The 24,179-nt window shown below is 37.4% G+C and overlaps 1 long non-coding RNA gene across 3 annotated transcripts in view; it reads right to left on the bottom strand.

Moving 5' to 3' along the window:
- Nucleotides 1-3,059: 3,059 nt before the first annotated feature.
- The window catches only part of LOC134484621 (uncharacterized), a 38,561-nt gene continuing 17,441 nt past the window's right edge, over nucleotides 3,060-24,179 (bottom strand). Inside the window, exons 1-2 of one of the 3 annotated variants that reach the window (XR_010062137.1) lie at nucleotides 5,988-6,265; nucleotides 3,060-5,487 (exon numbers count right to left, since the gene is read on the bottom strand). This is a non-coding gene — a long non-coding RNA (uncharacterized LOC134484621). Of the gene's footprint in view, nucleotides 5,488-5,987; nucleotides 6,266-24,179 lie in introns of those variants that run through there. The other 2 variants (XR_010062139.1, XR_010062138.1) reach the window with 2 other exon arrangements.

Raw genomic sequence — 24,179 nt, 5'->3', positions numbered from 1 at the left:
GTTTCTTAAAGCTGAAAATGCATTCATGAAATAGTAGAATTCAAAGTGAACACTCAAAACACATTATCTTTTTGTTTTCCAATTTCAAACTATGGGCGAGTCATCAGGGAAATATTCCACTTAAACACTCTTAAAATATATATCAAATACCCTGAATTCGCATTGTTAGAAAGAACACTGTGAGTTAGAAGACATATGAAGTAACCATGATACATCCAGATTATACATAAGAACGTTCTAGCTGATGTTCTGAAGGACCTTAAAGCCTTGAATGAACCAAATCTTTTATAGTTTTAAGGATAACTAGATAGTATAATAATGTCAATTTTTGATTCATTAATAAAGTTAATGCAATAAATATTGATTAGAATATTTTACTACAACAAATCACCCACTTTTATGAAAATCAAAAATTTGACTATACTATTTCTATGGGACATAATATAACTTAAAACGACAAAGTGCTAACATGTTTAGGGAGATAATTTTAAAGAGAAAAAATGTGGGAGGAAAAATATGAGATTAAAAGTAAGTTACATACACAGTGTGATTTTGTTGGCAGAGTGAATATGTCAAAAGTTTGGAGTGACTTGGATTTATTTATTAATTTAAAAGGGTAAGTTACATGCCAGCAGGAGGATGGACTATCGGATCAGATCTCAAGAAAATGCCAAATGTTCCAGTTAGTACGACTATGTTATAGTAAACATAAAAATGCCAGTGTGGGAAATTGAAGGTTTAATTCACCTTACAAGTTCCAGTTCATAATCAATGGAATCCAAGAAAAGAACACAAGGCAGCAGCATGAAAATAAAGAGGAACTCTGCTTACTAATCTGCTCAGCTACCTTTTCTCTGTAACCTCCTCAGTTTACTAGTGCTGTTACCATCCACAGTGGGCTAAGTCACCTTACATAAACTAACCATCAAGAAAATGCAAAATACTGATGCCCGCAAGCCATTCTTATGGAGTCAGTTGCTCAATAATGCATCATTTAAACAGTCACAATAAGCAATCACAGCAATCCATAAAAGCAAAATAGAAAACTTAGCCAACGAAAGATAAGAGTACCCCTTCATGAATGGAATTTGAGGTCAAAAGTGAAGTTCTATGTGAGGAAGAACTTAGAAGGAATTATGCCAGAAATCACACTTTATTTAAAATAAAAAGTGAAAAAAAGACAAAGCCACAATTAAAATATTGTTATGTTTGACACTTTGAAACCTCTTCTGGATTGCAGGGTAGAGTCAGGACTTGGTTTTTGGCTGGCAGCACAATTGATAGTCCAGTATTTTGGTGGAGGATTTTCCATCAGAAGCCTTAGCTTTACCACAGAGGCTAGATCCAAGTTAAAAATCATAGTCAGTCAACAGTTTGCCAGATCTTGTGCTCCAAAGAAAGGAGCAGTTCATTTAGTGATGATTTGGTGATGACTCTAATTCATTTCAGAGTCATAGATATTGCCAGCATATAGAAAACCACAAGACCCATTGTCAAACACCAATATTCTCTGCATTGCCCACAGTCACCATAGTAATATCAGTGTTGAGCTCTACAGTATGATTTTTTTCTCTTTCCTGTTGTTGCAGCTTATAAACCTTGTTTCTTTGACCCACAGAGAAGTTTCAAATAAAATAATGACAAACTTTTGCATTGAAAGCTATTGGTGACTTGTAGTTGTAGTTAAAAATGAGGACCTCAAGCAATCTTCACTCGGTCCTCTTCTTTTAGGATTGGGTTGATTAGCTATTTCTTTTGCTTTTGGTTTCATTTTAATGATTTTTTGTTTTATTTTGTTTTATTTTTCTTTTTGTTCTTTTCTACATGCAGAGATCAAGAGTGGTTAGAAGAATTTCAAGTACAAATTCAGATGGCTGGAAAGAGACCAGTCTTTCTAACAGGTCCACATTGTTTGCTGTACTAGGGATTTTTCTCTTGCCTTTAATGTTGCCCATTTCCACTTTTTGGATCCTTTTATCCTGGCATAATTAATACTACATATATATTATAATTATTTAAATTTCAACTCTGAATCTAAGTGCTCTATCTCCGTCTCAAAACCAGAGACATGGATTGAGTCTTGTTTGCTATCGTTTTGATTCTTAGATCGGGAATCATCCTGCGAACACTGAAGGTCCTGTTCCCAAATTGATTCTGTATAGTTCAATAAAGATGCTCTTGGTCAATCAGTTGTGTGGATTTCTACCAACAGGCTAGTAGACACAAGGATGGAGAAAGGATTTAGGGTGGAGCAAGAGTTACCAGTCATGTGAGATCTAGTATGGAGTGGCCATTGGTGTAGCAGGCAGGATGTTAGAAACACAGTAAGATGAGTGCATATTTGGGGTGCTGAGCTATGACTAATGTCAATTGACAAATTGAGTTAGGGCAGATTTAGAGGTGTTGAGAAGGGGGTAAAAAGGACAGCTTGCTATTTGGTAGAGGCTTAAAAAAACCTGACAATAGAGCTAAAGCACATCAAAAGTTCCTAAGCATATGTGGCTTTCAAGTGCATTGTAAGGGAACTTGAACAGCTCTGGTAGCTTGGAATTCCTGGACCTTAAAGTGAGGCAGTAGGAACAACCTTCTGCAGAGTATTATGAGAGCAATCCATGACCATAAGGAGCATGTGCAAAGTCATCTTGACCATGAGAGTTAGACTGTCCCACATGTATCTTTTGATTATAACCATTTCTTCTTTGTGATCTTTTAGTGTTCCATTTGCTTAAAACTATTACTGAAAAGGGTAAAATGATTCTAAAGGCTACTCTTCATTGTCAACTATTCATTGGAGATTAATTAAACCCCAACGATAGAGGGAATATGTGAAGAATTTCTGCATAAAAAAAGGTCAATGTCAAATGAACTTCTTATATGTATCTTTGTGGTAGGATGTTTCAACATTAACCTAGATCTCTATCAAGAAATATTCTTTCTATTATTTTTCAGGCATCTGCAGATACATCCTTTTGAGGAATGAATTCTTCATACTGGAGACTATAGAGGGGACCTGCATTTCAGTGATAATTAAACATCACTTCAAGACATCAAAGCAAAATATCAAAGTGAGAATGGAATAAATTTATTAAGACAGTGTTTTGCAAACAACTTCTTTCAAAACATCTTTGGAAGGAGAATTCTGAAATTTTGCATTTCCTTTTTGACTTTGCTGGTACTCTGACAGAATCAACTCTCAATTGTTTGGGACTTTACGGGGAATTAAACACTACAAACAGAGATGAATGCATCATATGCTCTGCCGTCTGTGTTAATATGGCTACAGTGAAGAACAACTATGCTACAGCTATTCTTCTGTTTTTTTCAAATATTATCCTCATACAAAGTGTGGAATCTAAGGGTTGCTGGATGGATAGGTCGAGAACACTGGCTGAGAGCTGCAAATGCAGAAGTGGGATGGTACATGCTTGGGGCGTAAAAAGCCTGTGTGTAGATCATAAACAACTTCAAAATATTCATTGCTTTAATAATTACTTGGAAGTGGACTTCTGTAAAATGACTTCAGCAGACCAGCATGGTAGAGAAACAGTAACTGATTCCCTGGAGATTTAAATGCACTGGATTGTGAAACATGGACTTAGAGGTAGAGACAAGTCAGTGAAAGAAGACTGGATTATCAAACCTCTGTTGTCTCTTAAGTTTCCCTACCCCATGGTTTGAGGCCTACAGCAACAGATTTTTTGGAATGAGGAATAGAATGAAAGCCAATTTGTTGAAAATCCCAGTCATAAGAAAATACTGACATCATCTGTGACAAACATCAAGTCTCAGCATGGCTTCAGCATGTCTGAATGTCTGCTGTCAGCATGGGCTTTTACTGCCATCCCTTTAATAAATGCAGAGCTCCAATCTGCTTCAGCCACATCATCTCTTCATTCTGTTGCAGGTAGATTAGATCACTGTGTCTGCCTATGCAGTCTTTCTCTACATATAAGGACCCAAGGAACAATTCTCACTCCAGGGAGCTGTTGAAAGTAATCTTGAATTGAATTGGTGTTGTTAGTAGATGTAATGTCTTCAAATCCCAGAAGACCATGTTTGCAAAGGAGTTGATTGAGGAAGTCTTGGGTATTTCAGTATTAGGGGCAGGTTGGATCGATGAACAGGACCGCCTTCCCAGACTAGATCTTGCAGTTCACATACACGTGAGCCATGCTGACAGGGTGCAGCTTCCAAGAAAAGAATGTTCAGTTGAAGATATTGGTCTGTTTGAGAATGGCAAACCCAATGTATTCTAAACCATGCATTCTATTTGAATTCCCGTAGAAAACATGGAAGAAAGAAGCCTTTACTTTTTCATTTTTGCACTCACAGTGATACCAAATCCTCATAGACATTAGAACCTGCATACTGAATATTTATCCATATGTCAATGACCAGATAAGACATCTTGCCTTTTGGACTAATAAACTAATGGATTCTAGGACTTTAAAAATAGTCAGTCATTGTTAAATTATGTGTTCCATAGTCTGTGATCATTGTGACTAGTCCGATTTCTCTGTACAGAGAGATTCATCCTTTACTGTCTGTTGGGGAACACCAACTACTACACCAGATATCTAGAGAAGACCTTTTATGGCATTTTGTCTCTAGTAAGAGTTTCAGGTCAGTTACAAATTTCCAATGGCCACATTACCTTAGTCGGATTTTCATATGATGCTTTGATACAGTCCTTCTTTTTTTCTATAGTTCTTGGCAACATAATTAAAATAGCAATTGTAACCTATTAAAGAAATGCACAGTAATCTATTTGCATGAATGCAGCAGAGAGGATTATAGGATAAACAAGAATTGGAAAGCAAGATATCCTTCCTTCCTAGGACCAAGACCAGGAAATCTTAACTACATAAAAATCTGAGACAAATTGTCTGAAGTTTGTTCTTTTTTTAATCATGGGGATCCTAGTGAAGGAGCTCAAGTCTGAAGAGTTGGCAAAAATTACCCTCATTGCTACTCCAGTTCAACTGCTGAATACCTCATTCATGGACCTGAAGAAACTCTGTATCCATCCTTCTATAATGTGTATATATCAATGTATCATTCATAGAATGGACACTTTACTGTTGGTTTGAAAGCAACAATTTGTCCCTGGAGAGACACAGATTTCTTCTTTCGCACATTATTTGACAGGCTGATGGTGGGTCTCATAAGTTCATTCCGGGATTTGCTTTACAATAATCATTCAGTTATCTGGAAGAAACACTTTTTAATGTAGTGAGATCTACTAGAACAATATCAACCATCATCTTCCATTCCCAGTTTAATGCTGAATCATATTCCACTAATTGTCTGTGGTCTCTGATGACAGCAGCATCTCCACAGACTAGTCTGAATATTGCTCTTAGCACTGCATTTAGGATACATCAATGTGATTTCCTTACCACTTTCATTCCCAGGAGAGTTTTTCAATTCATTTCATCTGATGCGTCTAATCTACATTGTCAGCCAGGATGAGTTTTGAGAGTTTTTCTAAAAAAATAAAGAAAAAATGGAAGAAATGAAAGAAAGGAATCCGGCAAGTATATCTCACCAATTGACTCAGAAATCTAAAGTGTTAGTCAGTGGAAATACTAGTGGAAAGTCTGAGATCATGAAGTCTCAATTAGAAGCACTTCTCTCTCCAAGATATTAGTGTAAGAGAGAAACTGCACTATTGGTATCCAAAGCATGGAGAAGTTTACTCTGAGCAGAGGACACAATACTTGCCTTTTATTTCTTACTTAGGACCTTTTTATAATTGACAAAAAGAATAAATGCAATGAGCTCTCAGTAAAACATCTGTTACCTTCAAAATTCTTGGCATTTGGAATAAAGAAATGAATGATATAAAAACGCTGACTTCCAGGAGCCATAAGAACTGCGAAGTCCAGATGTTTCTGAGAGGCTCGCAGCTCTAGATTCCCATATGCAGAAGGCTCAGAACAAGTCTATCTCTTCAGTGATCCTACTCAACTCCTACAAGGACTCACTGAGCTTTCCGAAGTACCATGTATTTCATCCTTTTTTTATAACAAGACAGAAGACACCTTCCTTCTTCCCATCTCTGATCTCATCATCCTCTTCCTTCTCACTCCACAATGACTGTTTACTCTCGATTAGAGTTAAATTAGTAAACACTAGAGGTACTGAAGGGATATCTGAAGGGAGTTGCAGTCACGACAACACTTGTGACATCACAGAAGAAGCTAGTCCTCTCCAGGTTTCAATAGATGTTTCAGGGAGGGCCTACTGATTATGTCATTGTGATGTGCCATGGCTTACCTGTTAAACATCATTCCTTACATTGACCAGATTCAAGGGTGCCCATTCCACGTATGTCTCATGTGACACAGTAGAAACCTTTATGTACTCCATCTCTCTAAAGCTAGAGACTTCTCTTTGCTTTATTAGCAGTTACAAACTTGGGTTGGAGAAAGGTAGTCAGTGGCTTGGCATGGGTAGAAAAGATTTTGGAACATCTAGTGTAGAAGATTCTTCTAGATAATATTTTTATTCTCAGGTTCATTCCTGAGATATAGAGTTTAATTTTCTTGGTTATCCAGGTATCACAAAGGCCAGTATTTTCCCTACAGACCTTTAATTAAATGAATATTGTATATAACTTTCTTATTGTACTTTCCTTGACAGGGGACTTCATAAATATTCCTGAATGTGTACTGAAAAATTCTTTTTTCCTATTCCATTATCTGCAACAAAGTGATTTTGACAACAAAGTGTGCCCAGCTATAGAGTGAGCATAACAGTGTGAGTACTGTGTACTCACTTCAATTAATAAACTCCTAAAAGCTTCTTTTTTGTAAAAATTACCAGGCATCAGAAAAGCAAAGGGCAACATGGACTACAGAATTTGGTTCTCTAGTCCCATTTGATATCAATTCTGCACTACCTATCTTCCTGTGTTCCAATGGCCAGACTTAAGGGTTTTGGATGTTTTATCATTATTCGTCCTTAAGTAGAAACCTTAGATACCGGAGGATAGGCAAGGAGAAGAATGACATGTTTATCAGTCAAACCTCAAACTCAATATGTTCATAATACAGGAGGGAGTCTATTTGACATTGTCATTTCTGAATTCTACATTCTTGACCTAGTTTGGCAGATTCTATGTTAATATTCCACCGAACCACCTAGCTGTAGGAGCCACCAAAAGTATATATATATATATATATATATATATATATATATATATATATATATATATATATATATACACACACACACACATCTGGCACCAAAATGATATAAAATTGATGAACCTAAGAAGTGCAATCGGCCAGGAATCAGATATAGACATTTCCTGAGAGACACTGCTAGAGTATGTGAAATACAGAGGTAAATGATAGTGGCAAACCCATGAACTGAAAATGGACTTCTTGTTGGTAAATGTTGAGAAAGGATTACAAGATCTGAATGGGGCTTTAATCCCCACAAGGACAATGCCAATACACGAAACCTTTTTAGTACTAAATCAATATTCAAACACTGCTCATGGGCAGACCAATGTCTCCAACTGCAAATGTAGCAGAAGATGGCCTTCGTGACACCAATGAAAAAAGAGGCCCTTGGTCCTCCCTAGATTTGATTCCCAGTTCAATGGACTGTCAAGAGGCAGTAAGGGGGGTTATTGAAAAAGGGGAGGGGGACAGGTTAGGGCTCTTATGGACAGGAAACTGAGAAAGGAAATTACATTTGAAATGTAAATATAGAAGTATCCAATTAGAAACGCAATAAAAATTCCTAAAGAAATGATAGAGTTAAAAGAAAAGAAAACTGTCAATGAATCACACATATTGACACAGAAATCTAACTGTCAGGGAATGGTAATCAGAGAAATACTACTGGAAAGACTGAGATTATGATGTCTGTACTAGATGCACATCTCTGTCCCAGATATCTGTGTCAGAAACAAAGTGCACTATAGGAATCCAAATCAAGGAGGAGTTTACCTTGAGATGACATTACGATACAATACTTGTTGTCCCTCCTTCCTCAGGACTATTTTTCCTGGGGAAAAAGAATGAAAGCCATTAGCTCTCAGAAAAACAACTGTAAACTTCAGAATACCTGACTTTTGGAATAAAGAAATTAATGATAAACAACTTCTGACTTCCAGGAACCATAACAAGCAATGAAATCCAGATGCTACCGAGAGGCTCCCACCTCCTGAATCCCATATGGGGAAGGCTCAGATCAAGGCTATGTGTTCAGTGAACCCTCACAACCCCTACACAGCACTCCATGTGCTTTCCCATGTACCACATATTTCTTCGTTTTTTAAACTAAAACTTCCTAGGCCAACTTCCTTCTCCCCATCTCTGATATCTACATCTTCTTTGATCTTCCTCACAAATAGCTGTTTACACTGAAATAAAGGCCAATTAATAAATCCTAGAGGTACTGAATGAATGTCTGAGAGGCAGTTGCAGTCTAGAAAACACTGTGACATCACAGGAGAAGCTAGGGATCTCCAGTATACAAGAGATTTTTCAGGGCCAGCCTAATGATGATGTCACTGAGAACTGCCATGGCCTACCTGCTAAAGAGCTTTCTTTATATTGACCAGATTCTAAGGTGACCTTTCCAGGTGTGTCTCCTTTGACACAGTGGAAACATTTATGTAGAACATCACTCTAAAGCTAGACAGTTCTCTTTGCTTTATTAGTGGTTACATGCTCTGAATGGAGAAAGTTATTACAGGTTTCGCATGTGTAGAAAAGATCTAGGAACATGGGATGTAGGACAATCTTCTGGATTATAATTTTATTCCCAGTTCCATTCCTGTGACAAACAGTTCAATTTCCTAAGTTCTATCTGTTTCCCAAAGGCCATTGTTTCCCTACAGATATTTAATTGAGTGGATTTTGTATTTCATTTTCTAATTGTTCATTCCTTGATAGGGCACATTATAGATATTCCTGAATATGTACTCAAAAATTCTGTTTTGCAATTCTAGTTTTTTGCAATGATTTTCGCAACAAAGCTGGCCAATTAAAGAGTGAATGTAATAGTGTAAATATTGTGTTCCTACTTCAAGTGATAAACTCCCAAATTTTTATTTTATGCAAAAATTACCTGACATCAGTAAATCAAAGGACAGCATGGACTATAGCATGCGGTTCTGTATTCCCATTAGGTATCATTTCTGGAATATCTACCTTCCTGTGTTCCAAGGGTGAGACTTCAGGCTTTTGGATATTTTACCATGATTCTTTTTTCAGGCCATACAAAAGATACAGGATGATGGGAAGGGAGAGGAATGGCTTGAGGCCCAGTAAAAGCTCAACATCGATAGGCGCATAAGAACAGGAGGGAGTATATTTGGTATTGGCATTTGTGGATTCTCCATTCTTGACCTAGGACCTCAGAATCCATGTTAAAATTTCAACTAACTTCATAGATGTATAAGCCATCAAATATATGTACATATATATAAAAATAGATATAGATAAATAGATATAGATATATAGAGATAGAGAGGAGATAGAGCTAGAGACAGAGGCAGAGATAGATAGATAAATATATGCGTAAATAGATAGATAGATAGATAGATAGATAGATAGATAGATAGATGATAGATAGATGGATAGATAGATAAATAGATCAGACACCAAAACTAGATACAATTCAGATTAATAAAGCTAAGAAGTGCATGCTGCCAGTAACAGGTTATAGATCTTCCCTGAGAGACACAACTAGAGCATGTCAGTTACTGAAGTGAATGCTAGTGGCAAATCAGAGAATTATAAACGGACCTCTTGTTGATAAATTTTCAGAAAGGATTACAAGAGCTGAAGAGGCTATCAACCCCATCAGAACAATGAACAGGAACTTTCTGGTACTATACAGATAATCAAAGACTGTACATGGACAGACCTATTGCTCCAACTGCATATGTAGCAGAGGATGGCATTGGTGGACACCAAAGGAAGGAGAGGACCTTGGTCCTCCCTAGGTTTGACTCCCAGTTCAAGGAAATGTCAAGGGACAGTAAGGGTGGTTTAAATGTCAAGGAATGGAAACATTTATGTCTCTTATGGAGAGGAAACTGGGAAAGGAAATAACATTTAAATGTAGATATAGAAATATCCAAAAAATATTAAAATTAGCTTAAATTAAAAAAAATTATGAAAGAGATAAAAGTAAATAAAACTGCAAGGTAATCAGACATATTGATTCAGAAATCTACGAGGGACACTGTTAGGGAATGGTAGTCAGCATAACACTAGTGGAAAGACTGATATGATTAAGTCTGAACTAGAAGCATTTCTCCCTCCCAGATATCAGTGTCAGACACAAACTACAGTGTAGAAATCATATACACGAAGGAGTTTACTCTGAGCTGAGGATACAATACTTGTCTTTCCCTTCCTCCTTAGGACTTTTTTCTTCTGGAAGAAAAAATAGAAGCCATGTGCTCTCAAAAAAAAAAAAAAAAAAAAAAAAAAAAGCTGTACCCATCCCAACACCTGACTTTTGGAATAATGACATTAATGATGAAAAAAAAAAAAAAACTCTGACTTTCAGGAACCATAACAAGCAAGGAAATCCAGTTGCTACTAAGAGGCTCCCATTTCCTGAATCCCATATGTGGAAGGCTCATGTGTTCAGTGAACCCTCACAAACCCTACACGGCACTCACTGCACTTTCCCATGTACCACATATTTTTTTTCTCATTTTTTTCAAACTAAAACAGAAAGCCAACTTTCTTCTACTCATTTTTGTTATATACATCCTCTTTGTTCTCTTTCCCAAATGGCTGTTTGCACTGAAATAGAGGCCACTTAGTAATCCCTAGAGGTACTGCAGGAATATATGTGATGCAGTTTTTTGTGACATCACAAAACCTAGGGCTCTCCAGGGTACAAGAAATTTTTCAGAGAGGGTCAAATGATGATGTCAGTGAGAACTGCCATGGCCTACCTCCTAAATAGCTTTCCTTACATTGACCAGATTCGAGTTTGCCTTTTCCAGGAATGTCTACTGTGACACATTGGTAACATTTATGTACTACATCTCTCTACAGCTGGAAACTTCTCTTTGCTTCATCAGTGGTTACAGGCTCTACATGGAGAAACTCAGTTAGGGGCTTGTATTGAGTAGAAAAGATCTAGGAATATGGGATGTAGGAGATTCTTTTGGATAATAATTCTATTCCCAGTTCCATTCCTGTGACAAACAGATCAATTTCCTATTTTTTCCCTGTTTCCCACAGGCCATTTTTTCTTTAACAGATGTTTAATTGAGTGAATATTATATTTCATTTTCTAATTGTTCATTCCTTGAAAGGGGTCTTTATAGATATTCCTGAATGTGTACTCAAGTATTCTGTTTTCAAATTCCAGTTTTTTGGCAATGATTTTGGCAACAAACGTGGCTAAGCTATGAAGTGAATTTAACAGTGTAAATATTGTGTACCTACTTAAAATGATAAACTCCCAAATTTTTATTTTATGCAAAGAAATAACTGCCTGAGTAAATCAAAGGACAGCGTGGACTATGTAGTCCCATTAGATATGATCTCTGTAATATCAACCTTGTCGTGTTCCAAGGGTGAGATTTCAGGGTTTTGGATGTTTTAAAATGATTCTTTCTTCACTCCAAAGATAAGATACAGGAGGATTGGCAGGGAGGGAAGAACTAGAGGTCCAATGAAACCTCAACTTCATTAGGGTCATAAGAATAGGAGCGAGTCTATTTGGCATTGCCGTTTGTGGATTCTACCTTCTTGACATACCTGCTCAGAATCCATGTTAAAATTGCATGTAATCTCATAGTTGTAGGAACCACTGATATATATATATATATATATATATATATATATATATATATATATATACATATATATATATATATATATATATATATACACACACATATATACACACACACACACACACACACACACACACACATATATATATATATATATATATATATATATATATATATATATATATATATATATATAAAATCAGCCACCAAAACTAGAAAACTAGATAAGATTGATGAACCTAAGAAGCACATTCTGTCAGGAACCAGATATAGATCTTCCCTAAGTGACACAAAAAGAGCATGTCAAATACAGAAGTGAATGTATTGTTGCAAAAATATAAAAATAAAAAAGTTGTCTTATATCCCGCTATCTCTGGCACTGTAGTTTCCCAAGTCTCTGCAAGATATCTTGGTTGAATACATCACCACTTCTCAGCTGCCCAGTGTCTCTTATTGCCACACATGTTTTTACACTCAAAACCTCACATGAAAGAACACACAACACAATAATCTTTGACCCAATTGATAAGATATAGTAGCCCACATAAGCATACAAAGCCTGGTACGATCCATACCTTAGGGACAATAATAACAACCAGTAAATACACAGAGCAGTATCTTAAATTCACCTGCCATGGCTTCTCACCCTCTCCTCTTCCTGTCTCTCCTTTTTCCTCTAGTCTCTTCTACTTCCTTCAAACTTCATTCCTGCACATACTTCCTTCTCTTCCAATGATAGGCCTGCTTCTATCCTGTACCTGCCCCTCACCTGTACTTCACAAATTTAATGTGAAATCTGTTCTGTAGAATTCACCTGAGTTCTGAGTACAGGACAAGGCAGCTGTCCTTGGAGCAGTGGATTAGCATCAAAATACAGATAACTTTAGTGTAAACAACGTTTCCCCCTTTTTGTTCAGTTAAACAGACTTTTCATTTATATATATCAATTGAGTAAGATTATTACTATTCTACAATTTATAAAGCATTTGATATACTCAACACCCAGTCTGTCACTATATCAGTTAGAAAGAGCATTTAGTTCTTCATTCCAGCTTCAGAAAGGCTTAAAATCTATATTATGTCTTGGCTAGCTTGTATACTATCTGATAACTATCCAGTAAAATATGTATATTCAGAGTTATACAGCCTGATAAGCAATGAGGCTATAATCAGTCTCCTACCCCGTCAGAAATCTGAGAGTGACCAAATATCTATACACATAGGATGTCTTAGAGGGCTTCTAGAACTGAGAGGTTGTAGAGACAAATCTCCAATAGCACAATCCCCTGTTAGCAACATGTGAGCTTAAGTCTTCAGCCTTCTGACACAAGATCAACTGACAGCCTATTGAAAGGCGGACTTGGAAGGGCTGATTACCCTGTATTGGCAGGGTTTATCCCTCAAATCCTCTGCATAATTTGTCCTTTTCTGGATAGTATTAATCTGCATATGAAACAGGCATTTTTTTCCAGTGACTGCCTAGCCACAAAGTATTGCCTCATTTGGAGGTAGAGATGTTCAAATTCTTCATTAAATTTGCCAAAGGGGAACAGTTAGGAGAAGATATGACTCAACAAAAGATAAGTAATAACTTTAAATCTCAAATTTTGTGGATTTCTTACATTTTTGAAAAGCATCTATCTATCTAAGACAATCTGGACTGTTGTCTTTATATCTTAATTTTTTCTTGATAGTTGCATGACTTTAATATTTCAATATTAACTCACAGGTTTAATCAACTCAGAAGTGTGTAATGACAAAAATAATAGAACTGGCTCTTGTAATTTTAAAATTTTTTCAAATTATTTCTATACCCAAACAAAGATAAGATTAAGCTTAGTTACCAAATACGATTATGACTGTAACTAAATCTAGCTTATTCCTCCCTGCTAAATTTCAACCAATTTTCAATTCTTTATAAAAACATCTTTAAAATAACCACTTCCAGCCCCACCCCACAAATTCCAGGTAATTGAGACAACGGATCCACCATAACTTCTTCAAGTTGTACATGGGCGTTGAGATATCCTTAGGTGTAGGGGGTACGAAAAATGAAACAAATGCGATAGCCGATATGTCCTGACTGGACCCAGCTGAAATTCACTGAAACCAGGATTCCAAGTAGGTACACTCTACAAAATACAACTCTCAGGAAAAAGGTTAAGAATCGATATATCTTTTGTTTGATTCTCCCGAATATATATTTGATAGCCGTCTAGTGATATCAAACCTGATCAGTATGACTCTGAGGTTTCCAGAATCCTAATCACAATTTTTAAAAACACAAGGACAAAATCTTTCTTCCAAAATACTCTGTTTCTTAATCTGAAACCAGAGAAGCTTGTATCTTGCACTCTCTCCCAGAGTAATAATATAAGCATAAAACTCAAAGTCACACCCATCCTGAAGATTAAACAATTTTTAAAAAAGGAATTTATGTATAAAATGAGCCTGATATAACTCAGTACTTGGTGATATCAGGAAATAAACCCAAAGTTCCCATGGAGCCCATGTTAAGAGAATTTGAACTTGCTATTGTCGTAAATATCAAAAGTAACCACAAATCATCGCTAGGCGTCATCAACGAGCCATATAGTGGGATAATTCATAAAACTAATCAAATACCTTCTATCAATTCTAATATCAATAAGAAAACTTCAAACCAGGACTTTTGCCCAAAATATCTCAGTCTGTTAAGCTCTCTACCTGAAGCCACAAATTTTACTTTATCGTTAATAACTTCTACAATATATGTCTGCATTCACTTTCCCTGTTGTTACAAACATTTCATCAAAACTCTCTACTTGGTAGTGCCTAATTTTTCCCTAAGTTCTGAGCAGTAGATGAAAATCCCCACCTGATTCAGGTAATCTCTCTACTCTCTTCTTTCTTAGATAAAACTTAATCACTTGTTAAAAATACCTTAATAGAAGAAGTGTCTTGTGTAACTAGGATTTCCACACAAAATTCCCCTGTGGAGCCTATGTTAAAAAGAAAATGTGTATCCTGAAAGACTTACTAAACAACTCTCATTAAAAAGCAGCTTTAATCTTTTAACTCTCTGAACTGCCATTACTTATCACACAGCAGGGACCAACAGCCTGTCAGCCCTTGCTGCTTCCCCATTTTTGTTTTATATTCTGCTCTTAAGTTATCAAGAATTAATATGGCACAGGTGTCCTCTTACTTAGAAAATAAAAAGGTTCTCTCAACTTTTTGATTACTAGTGGATTCTTGCCCATCACCTTGTTTTGCCATCTGTTGTTGTAAAAAAAAAAGAAAACTTGTCTTTTACCATGCTATCACTAGCACCGTAGTGTCCTAATATAATAGGTAGATATCTTGGTGAAAACACATCCCTACTCCCTGTCAGCCCAGTGTCCCTTGCCGCCACACACTTTCCTATACTCAATCCCTCACATAGAAAACACACATCACAAAAATTTTGACCCAATTGCTAAGATATAATTGCGCACTTAAATATACAAAGCCCTTTACCATCCATCCCTTAGGAACATTAATATTAACCTGTAAATACACAGACCATAATCGTAACCTCACCTGCCATGACTTCTCACCCTCTCCTCTTCATATCTCCCCTTTTTCCTCCAGTCTCCTCCACTTTCTTCAAACATCTCTATCACCCATTCTTCCTTCTCCTCCAATGACCTCCTTCTTTACATGGTAAAGAAAAGTTCTTTACATAGTACAAGTAAAGAAAACAAATTACTCCCAAAGCCTCCTTCTATCATGTACCTGCCCCACACCTGTACTTTACAAATTCAATGGGGAGGTGGTTTTGGTGAAGTCACCTGAGTTCTGAGTACATGAGTAGGCAGCTGTCCTTGGGGCAGTGGAATTAGCATCAAAATACAGATAACTTCAGGGCAAACCACAGCAAATAACTTTGATATCCTAGTGAAATCTTTCAAGCCAAGTAAAACTGCAAATGTGATAATCTAGTTTCTTCTCATGCTTGATGCTGAAAAGAGTGATAGTGTATGAGAAGAAATATTACATAGTACACGTAAAATAAACAAATTACTCCCAAGGCCAACAAGGCTCATAAGTAAGCAATTTGTTATAGAGTAACAAAGAGTAAGCAAAGTAGTTTTCTCATTCGGTTTCCATTCACTGTAGGCAGCATTTTGAATTTACAGAGAAATGGTTGATATTGTATCATTTATCTTTAAAAGTACTCTAATAAGAATCTTTAAAAAGCACAAATCTAAATATGTGTATAAAAATGTCATATCTACTTTAAATAATCAGAATGCACACCTGTGATTGTCAATCCTTATTAAATCCTATCAGGGAGCTGAGGGTACAACTGGGACAGAAATCAGTCCTCAACAGTCCAGCATGTGTTACAGTCACACCATTAGCCTGTGCCACCATTGTTCTTGATCCCTGGCCTTAAAAAGTCCCTGTCTTTTCAAACTTCAAATTGTTACCTAATTTTTTTTTACATCAGAGGCAGTAGTTAAAACATGTTAGCCAGCTTAACAAACAATTTTATTTTTCCAAATGCTTTTTAAGGGTGCTGGTCGTCACTAATTATTCTACATTTCCTTTGGTGATGGTGGAAGCATTGGTCTTCCACAGAGGAAATTCCTAAAAGACCTCGACCACTATTATTGCAAATGCCAATGATGTTGCTCCCTGAGTGGTGGTAAGCTCCAGGAGGATTTTTATGTACTTCTTAGAATTAGAGAGATATGAGGGGAACAACCGAGCGAAATGCTGCATGAAGTTCTCAGTACAGTTGGTCCTTGGGGCTATGACTCACCAAAGAGCAATGAGGCTGTTCTAAAGAGTGGGCCATACCCCAGGATTTTTAAAATGTTGTGCCATTCCTCCTTCACAGCACTTGCCAATACTCCATGTCAGAACCAAATTTGAACCATGCTTTTACCCTGGATAGAATTTCAAATACTATACTGAATAGGGAGAGTGGGCAGCCTTACCTTGTCCTTCACTTTAATGAATTGTTTTAAGTTTCTTTATATTTAGCTTGATGGTCATTACAGGTTTCCTCTCCCTTGCTTTTACTATGTTTCTCCATAGGACTTGTCTCCCTTATCACTCACACTCTTTTATCATGAAGCGGGGCTGGAATTGCTTTTTCTGCATCTAATGAGATTATCATGTAATTTTTTTCCTTCAGTTTCACTTATAGTGGATTATACTGATGGATTTTCAGAATTTGAACCATCCCAACCTCCGACTAGAAATTAAAAATTACCCAGCATAACCTACGGAAGTACTCGCCTGCATACTCTAACAACCCCCCCCCCCGAAAAAAACAAAAACAACATGCAAACAAAAAAAAATCATTCACCCTACAGAACAGATTTTATACTAACATACACACTCAAACATCCCACCCCCCAAAAAAAAAAAACAAAAAACAAAAAACCAAAATACATGCAAGCAAGAAAACCCTGCACCCACAACATCAAAATAGCATGAAGTTAATATCACTGGTCATTAATACCGTTAAGCATTAGTGGCCTCTATTCAACAACAAAAGGACAGAGGTTAAAATAATGGATGTAAAAACAGGATCTGTCATTCTGTTGCATTCAAGAAGCACACTCCAGCAATTGAGATAGACATAACCTTAGACTAAGGTGTTGGGACATGTTTTCCAAGAAATAAAACAAGAAACAAGATGGTGTAGCCATTCTAACATCCAGCAATCAGACTTCCAAACAAAAGTAATCAAAAGAGAAGGGGAAGGACACTTCATATTTATTAGAGGAAAAACCCACCAAAATGGCATCTCAATTCTGGATGTCTATATCCCAAAGACAAAAGTAGCAACATTGGTGAGAGAAATATTGCTGAAGCTCAAATATCACATCGAACCTCACACATTAATAGTGGGGGGCATCAATGTCCCATCTCACCAAGGGCAGGTCATTGAGACAGAAACTAAAAATAAAACAATAAAAATAGAATATATAACTGCCAGGGGTTTCAATTAATCTGACCTCACTCATATCTACAGAATATTTCACATGAACACAAAAGTACACACTTTCTTTTCTGTACCTCATGGAACCTTATCCTGAACTGATCATTTTTACCCTCAATAAACAAGTCACAACAGACACAGAAAGACTGTGCTAACCATTGGATCTTCTCAGATCACCATGGATTTAAACTGGACTTCAACAATAACAAAAAGTCTATAAACTCATGGATATTCAATAGCTTGCAACTGAAGAACCACAAGTTCAGAGAAGACTTGAAAAAAAAAAGGTTCCTAGAATTCAATGATAATGATGGCATATCGTCTCCAAACTTAAGGTACATAAGGAAAGCAGTGCTAAGAGGAAAGTGCACATGCAGCACAGAGCAATTTTATAAAGAAATTGGAGAGACCCCATACTAGCAGTTTCCCAGCACACATGAAATCTCTAGAATAAAAAGAAGCAAACACATATTAAAGGAGGAGACAGATAGAAATGATCAGACTCAGGGTGAGAGTGATCCACCAGAAACAAAAAGAATACAAATATTAACAAAAACAAGAGCTAGTTCCTTGGGAAAATCAACCAGACAGACAAACCCTTAAATAGATAATGTAATACGAGGTAAGACAGCATCCAAATAACAAAATCAGAAATGAACAGGGAGACACATTGATAGACAAAGATAAAAGTCACAGAATCCTTAGGTCTCACTTCAAAAACCTGCTTTCTACAAAATTAGAATCTGTGAATTAAATGGATGTTTGTGTAGATGAATAACACTGACCACAGGTAAACTAAGGTAAGATAAACTATGTAAATAGCTGTACAACCCCTAAAAAGACACAAACAGTAATTGAAAGTTTAACCACTGAAAAATTCTCAGGGCCAGTTTCATTGAGCGCAGACTTCTACCAGATTTTCAAAGAATTCTCAACCTACTCCAAAACACAGAAACAGAAGGAAAATCACCAAACAGATTCCACGACACCACTGTCGCCCTGACACCGAAATCACAAAATGATTCAACAAAGAAAGAATTTCAGACGAATTTTCTTTACAGACAATGGTGGAAAAAATACTAGGTAAAATGCTCAAAAACAAAATGAAAAGCATTTCAAACTGCCATTCAGTGCAATCATGTAAGCTTTCTCCTGAGGATGCAGGAGTGGATCAATCTATGAAAACCCATTAAAGTGATCCACCATATTAACAAACTTAACTGAAAAAAAAAATTGTGCCCTCTGCACTTCAAATTAACGTGGGAGCTCCCCTTGGATTTAACTTTTTGGTAGTTGCATATCATAATATATATTTTTTTAATAAAATACATATATATTTTAATAAAGTAACATATTAAATTGTTATATCCTAACATCATAATATATAACTAATATTAATACACTATATTAATATTAACATGTATTTATACATTAAATTATTATATGAATAAGGTAAATATAATTAATATTAATATATTATGTTACTATATTAAATTAATATATTGATATAATAATGTAACGGATATATTACATTAATATATCAAAAATAATATATTAATTATTAACATATTTAATATGATTTATTAATATTATTAATATTCACTATTACTCAATGGTGTGAAGGAGCAGAATTAAAGAAAGAAGGAAAAAATGCAAGACTATCTCTTAAATGCTGAAAATGCTTTTGACAAAATCCATCGTCGTTCCATATTTAAGGTCTCAGGGAGACCAGGGATGTCAGGCACATACCTAATGTAATAAAATACTAAAATAAATACAAAAAATATTACATAAAATGCAATATAGCAAGCCAACAGTTAATATCTAAATAAGGGGTAGGGAAGCAAAAGGCAATTCTACTAAATTGGAGAATGAGAACAGAGTGCACATCTCGCAGCATCCTTTCAGTAAAGTCCTTAAATTCCCAGCTAGAGCAATAAGACAACCAAAGGAGGTCAAGGGGATGATATCGCAAAAGGAGAACTCAGTGTATCGCCATTCACACATCATATAATAGTGAACATATGTGATCCAAAAGTTTTACCAGAAATGACCTACATATGAAAAACACCTTCAGCCAAGTGGATGGATGAAAAATTAAATGAAAATAATATGCCATGCAAATGACAGAGAGGCTGAGAAGAAATTATGGAAGACATGCCAATCACAATGGATATATAATTAACTCTTACCTAGCACATCAGAAGCATATCTGGTGTGAACTCCAAGTCTCTGAAAAGAGACACTAAGGAAGGTAGCAGAAGACAGAAAGACCTCCCATGCTCACAGACGGGTAGGATTAAGAGAGTTAAAGAGGCCATCTTAATTTTGGGTGTAGATTCAAAGTTCCTATCTTGCAGTCAGGATGACATGGTTGCCAAGGTGCATGCAGGAGAAGAGGCAATCTTGCAGTCACATGTGGAGTCAAAGATGACATCATCTTGCTGTTTGGGTGTCACATGGTTGCTCATTGTGCACATGTGACATCATTGGCTGTGGTAGCAGGGTCAACCTGAAACATCTCTGGCTTTCTACCATGCAGATGGTGTTACAATTTCTAAATCACATCAATCACCAAAAATAACCAGGGTAAAAACCTGTGACAGAGGGATGGCAGCCATTACTGGAGAAGGAAATGGCTTTGATGTCCCTAAGAAAAAACTGCACATGCCATGGCCATTCAGGCAAAGCAAGCATAATGGGATGAGGAGATCTAGATTTAGAGACTGAATGTTTAATGTTTTCTTGGGAAATTTTAGCCTACTCAGGACGGTTCACTGTTATCAGAAAATTTTTAAAGTGGAATAATATGCAGGTATGAGCAATAAGGACATTGTGAAGCTGCGGTTAACTAAGTGAAACAAGTTGAGAAACCTGAAACTCCTCTGGGTGAGATCATTGAAAACCTTGAGAAAAAGGAACACTGGGCATGGATCACTGAAGAAACAGATATCCACAGAAAATACAAGAGACATGACTGAGGAAGAAACAGCTGTATCTACTGGACTATGGAGCAATGGTTAGAGCCCCTACAAGGGGTGATCTCTATTAACAGAAAATTTGATTCAGAAATACTGTTGAGGAAAGCTTGTTGGAATTTCCAAACCCAATGACCCATAAAGAAAACACACAATTTGGTTATTATAATTATAATCTATAAACGTGTATTGGGTAGATCTAATGTTATCATAACTTATACTCCAACCATAAAACCCCTGCTACATGTGCATTCTTCAGGCCACATGGATTGTTTCCATCATTACTTCCTCCTCTTTTTCTTCAGTCTTCTCCCTTCCCCTCTTACCCTCTTCTGCCTCTCTACCTAACCCCACTGTCATACCTCCGGTACCAACTTTCCCCTCCGGCTATCAGTAATAGGCTCTAGCATTTACTGACCGGTTAAAATGGGAAGAAGTTTCATATGTGATCACCAGTGTCCATGATAGAGGGCTAGTTGGTGGGGGGAGACCTCCTTTGAGGAAGCAAATAAATATCAGGATACAAATTGCATTTGCTTGGGAAGAGCAAATCTGTATAATGCTATCAATATCTGTCCAGTGGATTGTGAGAAAATGGAGAATATTCTTCCTAAAGACCCAGCTATACTACACCTGGTCTTATATCTGAAAAGACCTCTGCCATGCAGAGAGTACATGTGCTCCATCATGTTCCTAGTGGATTTCTTCATAATGAACAGAAAATAGAAATAAGCCAGATGCCCCTCATCCAAACAGTGGCTACAGATAATTTAGTTCATTTACACTATGAAATACTATACACATATGAAAAATAAGGACCCCAGCTCTTAAAAAAAGAAAAAAAAAAGAAAGAAAAATAAGGACATTGAGAAGCTGTGGTCAAGAAGATGGAGTGAGAAAGTATTGTCCTGAATGAAGTAATTGAGACCCAAAATAACGTGTATATATTCACTTAAAAGAGGGTATTAGCCATTAAGTACAGAATTCACACACTAAGTTCTATGGAACCAAAGAGGATAAACAATAAGAAAGGGCCAAGAAAAATGTTTGAATTTTACTCAGAAGGAGGAACAAAGTAATGAGAAGAGGCAGTTGGAAGGAAAGGATTGGGTGACTGAGGGGATGGGAAGGTAAATAGGGTTTGAGAATCATTTCTTGGGAGAGACGAGCAAGAGGGACAGAGCGCCAAGAGAATAAACTGAAATCAGTGACTGTCCAGGGTTGGTACTATCTCTATGATTTGCCAGCAATCTGGGATGGGTGAGGATACCCTGGCGTCCATGAGGGTGACTTTAGCTGAGACTCGTAACAGTGGGGATATGGACACCGAAATGGTCAATTTCTGTAGCCACAGAGGACCCAAGGTGGAAGGATAAGGAACCAAACACATCCCCAAAATTTTGACCCAGAAATTGCCCCCTCTATAAGAGACACACGGAGAGAGATGGAAGAGGAAATGAGGAAATGGCCAAAGGAAAAGTGGCCAGATGTGAGACTTATCCTATGGGCAGACGGCAAACACTGACATTATTAATGGTCCTTTCTTATGTTTGCAGACGGCAGTGTAGCCTTATTGTCCTCTGCAAGGCTCCAACGAGCAGCCGACTGATACAGATGCACAGGCACAGGGCTTGATATCAGACAGTGCTCAGTGAGTCTCACTAAAGAGCTGAGGGAAGGACTGAGAGAGGTAGAGGAGCACAATGGTTCTCACATGAGTTCAGTAAACCCGTCGCCTGTCTGTGGATCCTGTTCTCCTACCCGGGCTGCGTTTTCAGGACCTACTGGGAGACGATGAGTCTAGTCCTGCAGAGACTTTATGTGCCAGGGGACGGGGTGTACCCAGAGGGGTCCTCTACTCAATAAGAGTAGAAGGGGAGAGGATAGGAGGAAGAACTGTAAATGGTGGGTGCCTGGAGGAGTCTGGTGACAGGGCAGAATTCAGAATGTTACCTGGTGAATATATGCAACCATTCTAACAAGGGGCCAAGGCATGACATCATGGGGGTGGGGCATGACATCATAGGGGTGGGGGAATGACATCATAGTGGTCGAGGCATGATATCCTGAAGCCAAAGAGAAAATAGATGAAACCAGAAAAAAAAAATCAGCCGAAGAGGGAAATGAGACCTAGAGACAAAAACATGGCAGGCGTTTACCTATGCAGGGTATCGGCTGTGAGATAAATCATATTCCATCTACAATCCACAAATGCAGAGAGGACAAAGGAAAGGAGAAGGCACCTTCAGAAGAAAAGCATCGACCTATCTGAAAGGAAAAACTGGAACAGGTTCTGTGAGTGAGTGAGTGCGACTGAGGACAGGAGCAGAAGTTCAGAGGGGAAGATGGAGGGATAGCGGGGTGTAGAGAGAACCGGCCAGAAATAGAGGACATACGGGTTAATGCAGAAACTCCATGGAAGCACTGGTTAATTCATGATGTCTAGAGGGCCACGTTCCTGAGGATTTATTCTGACAGAGAATGCAGAACATGAACCTGCAATCCTTTGAAATCGAGCAAGTAGGACCTCAGGGTTGGGTATGGGGCACATTCAGTGGAGTCGATTTCTGAGTAGGTAAAATGGAGATCACTGAACAACAGACCGATGCTGGGTCAGAGATTATAAAGATATAGCAATAGAGGACTTCCTGGTACCTTAAGCCTGCAACTGATGTAAGTGCACACAAAAACCCCTTCCTGCTCTCCAAGGTTCGTTTAGCCCTCTTGACCCTGAGTAAATTATATGCACACAACCATAGCGTGTCCCTGAATACCTTCTAACAAAGCTGTGACACTGAAATCCTTGGAAGACACCAAAATTCACTTGCACGCAGACCAATATTCTGCTGACTAACTGTTTCCTGGGTCCACTTCATCCTTTCACACGTTTTATGCACCTGGACACTCTAGGTAGGAGACAAGAGATGAGTGTGTGTGTGTGTGTGTGTGTGTGTGTGTATGTGTGTGTGTGTACATAAGTGTGTTTGTGTGTGTGTGTGTGTGTCTGTCTGTGTCTGTGTGTGTATCTGTATATTGGTTATCGTCTCTGTGTCTGTGCTTCTGTATATGTGTGTGTGTCTGTGTGTTTGTGTCTGTGTATGTGTGTCTGTGTCTGTGTGTTTGTCTGTTACTGTCAGTCTCTCTGTGTGAATGTCTGTTTGTCTAACTGTCTATGTCTCTTTCTGTGTGTCTCTGTGTATCTGTGTGTGTGTACATGCATATATGTCTGTGTGTGTGTTTGTGTGTTTGTGTATATGTTGTGTGTGTTAGCCATGCATAAGCTAACCATCCTCACACAGAATATCTGGATTGCTTTTCTTTATAGAATGTTGGCGAATCTTTCTCTTGTCCTAAAAGACCACTCTGGTTCTCAACTCTCTCTGTGAAGCCATGACAGTTTGAGTGATTTTCATGTGAGAGGAGTCTGTCC

Source organism: Rattus norvegicus (genome assembly GCF_036323735.1).
Source record: "Rattus norvegicus strain BN/NHsdMcwi chromosome Y unlocalized genomic scaffold, GRCr8 chrY_unlocalized_2, whole genome shotgun sequence".
In the NCBI taxonomy this organism is placed as follows: Eukaryota; Metazoa; Chordata; class Mammalia; order Rodentia; family Muridae; genus Rattus; species Rattus norvegicus.
Note: the sequence above shows the minus strand (reverse complement) of the source record. Positions and strands in the feature narration are given on the sequence as shown.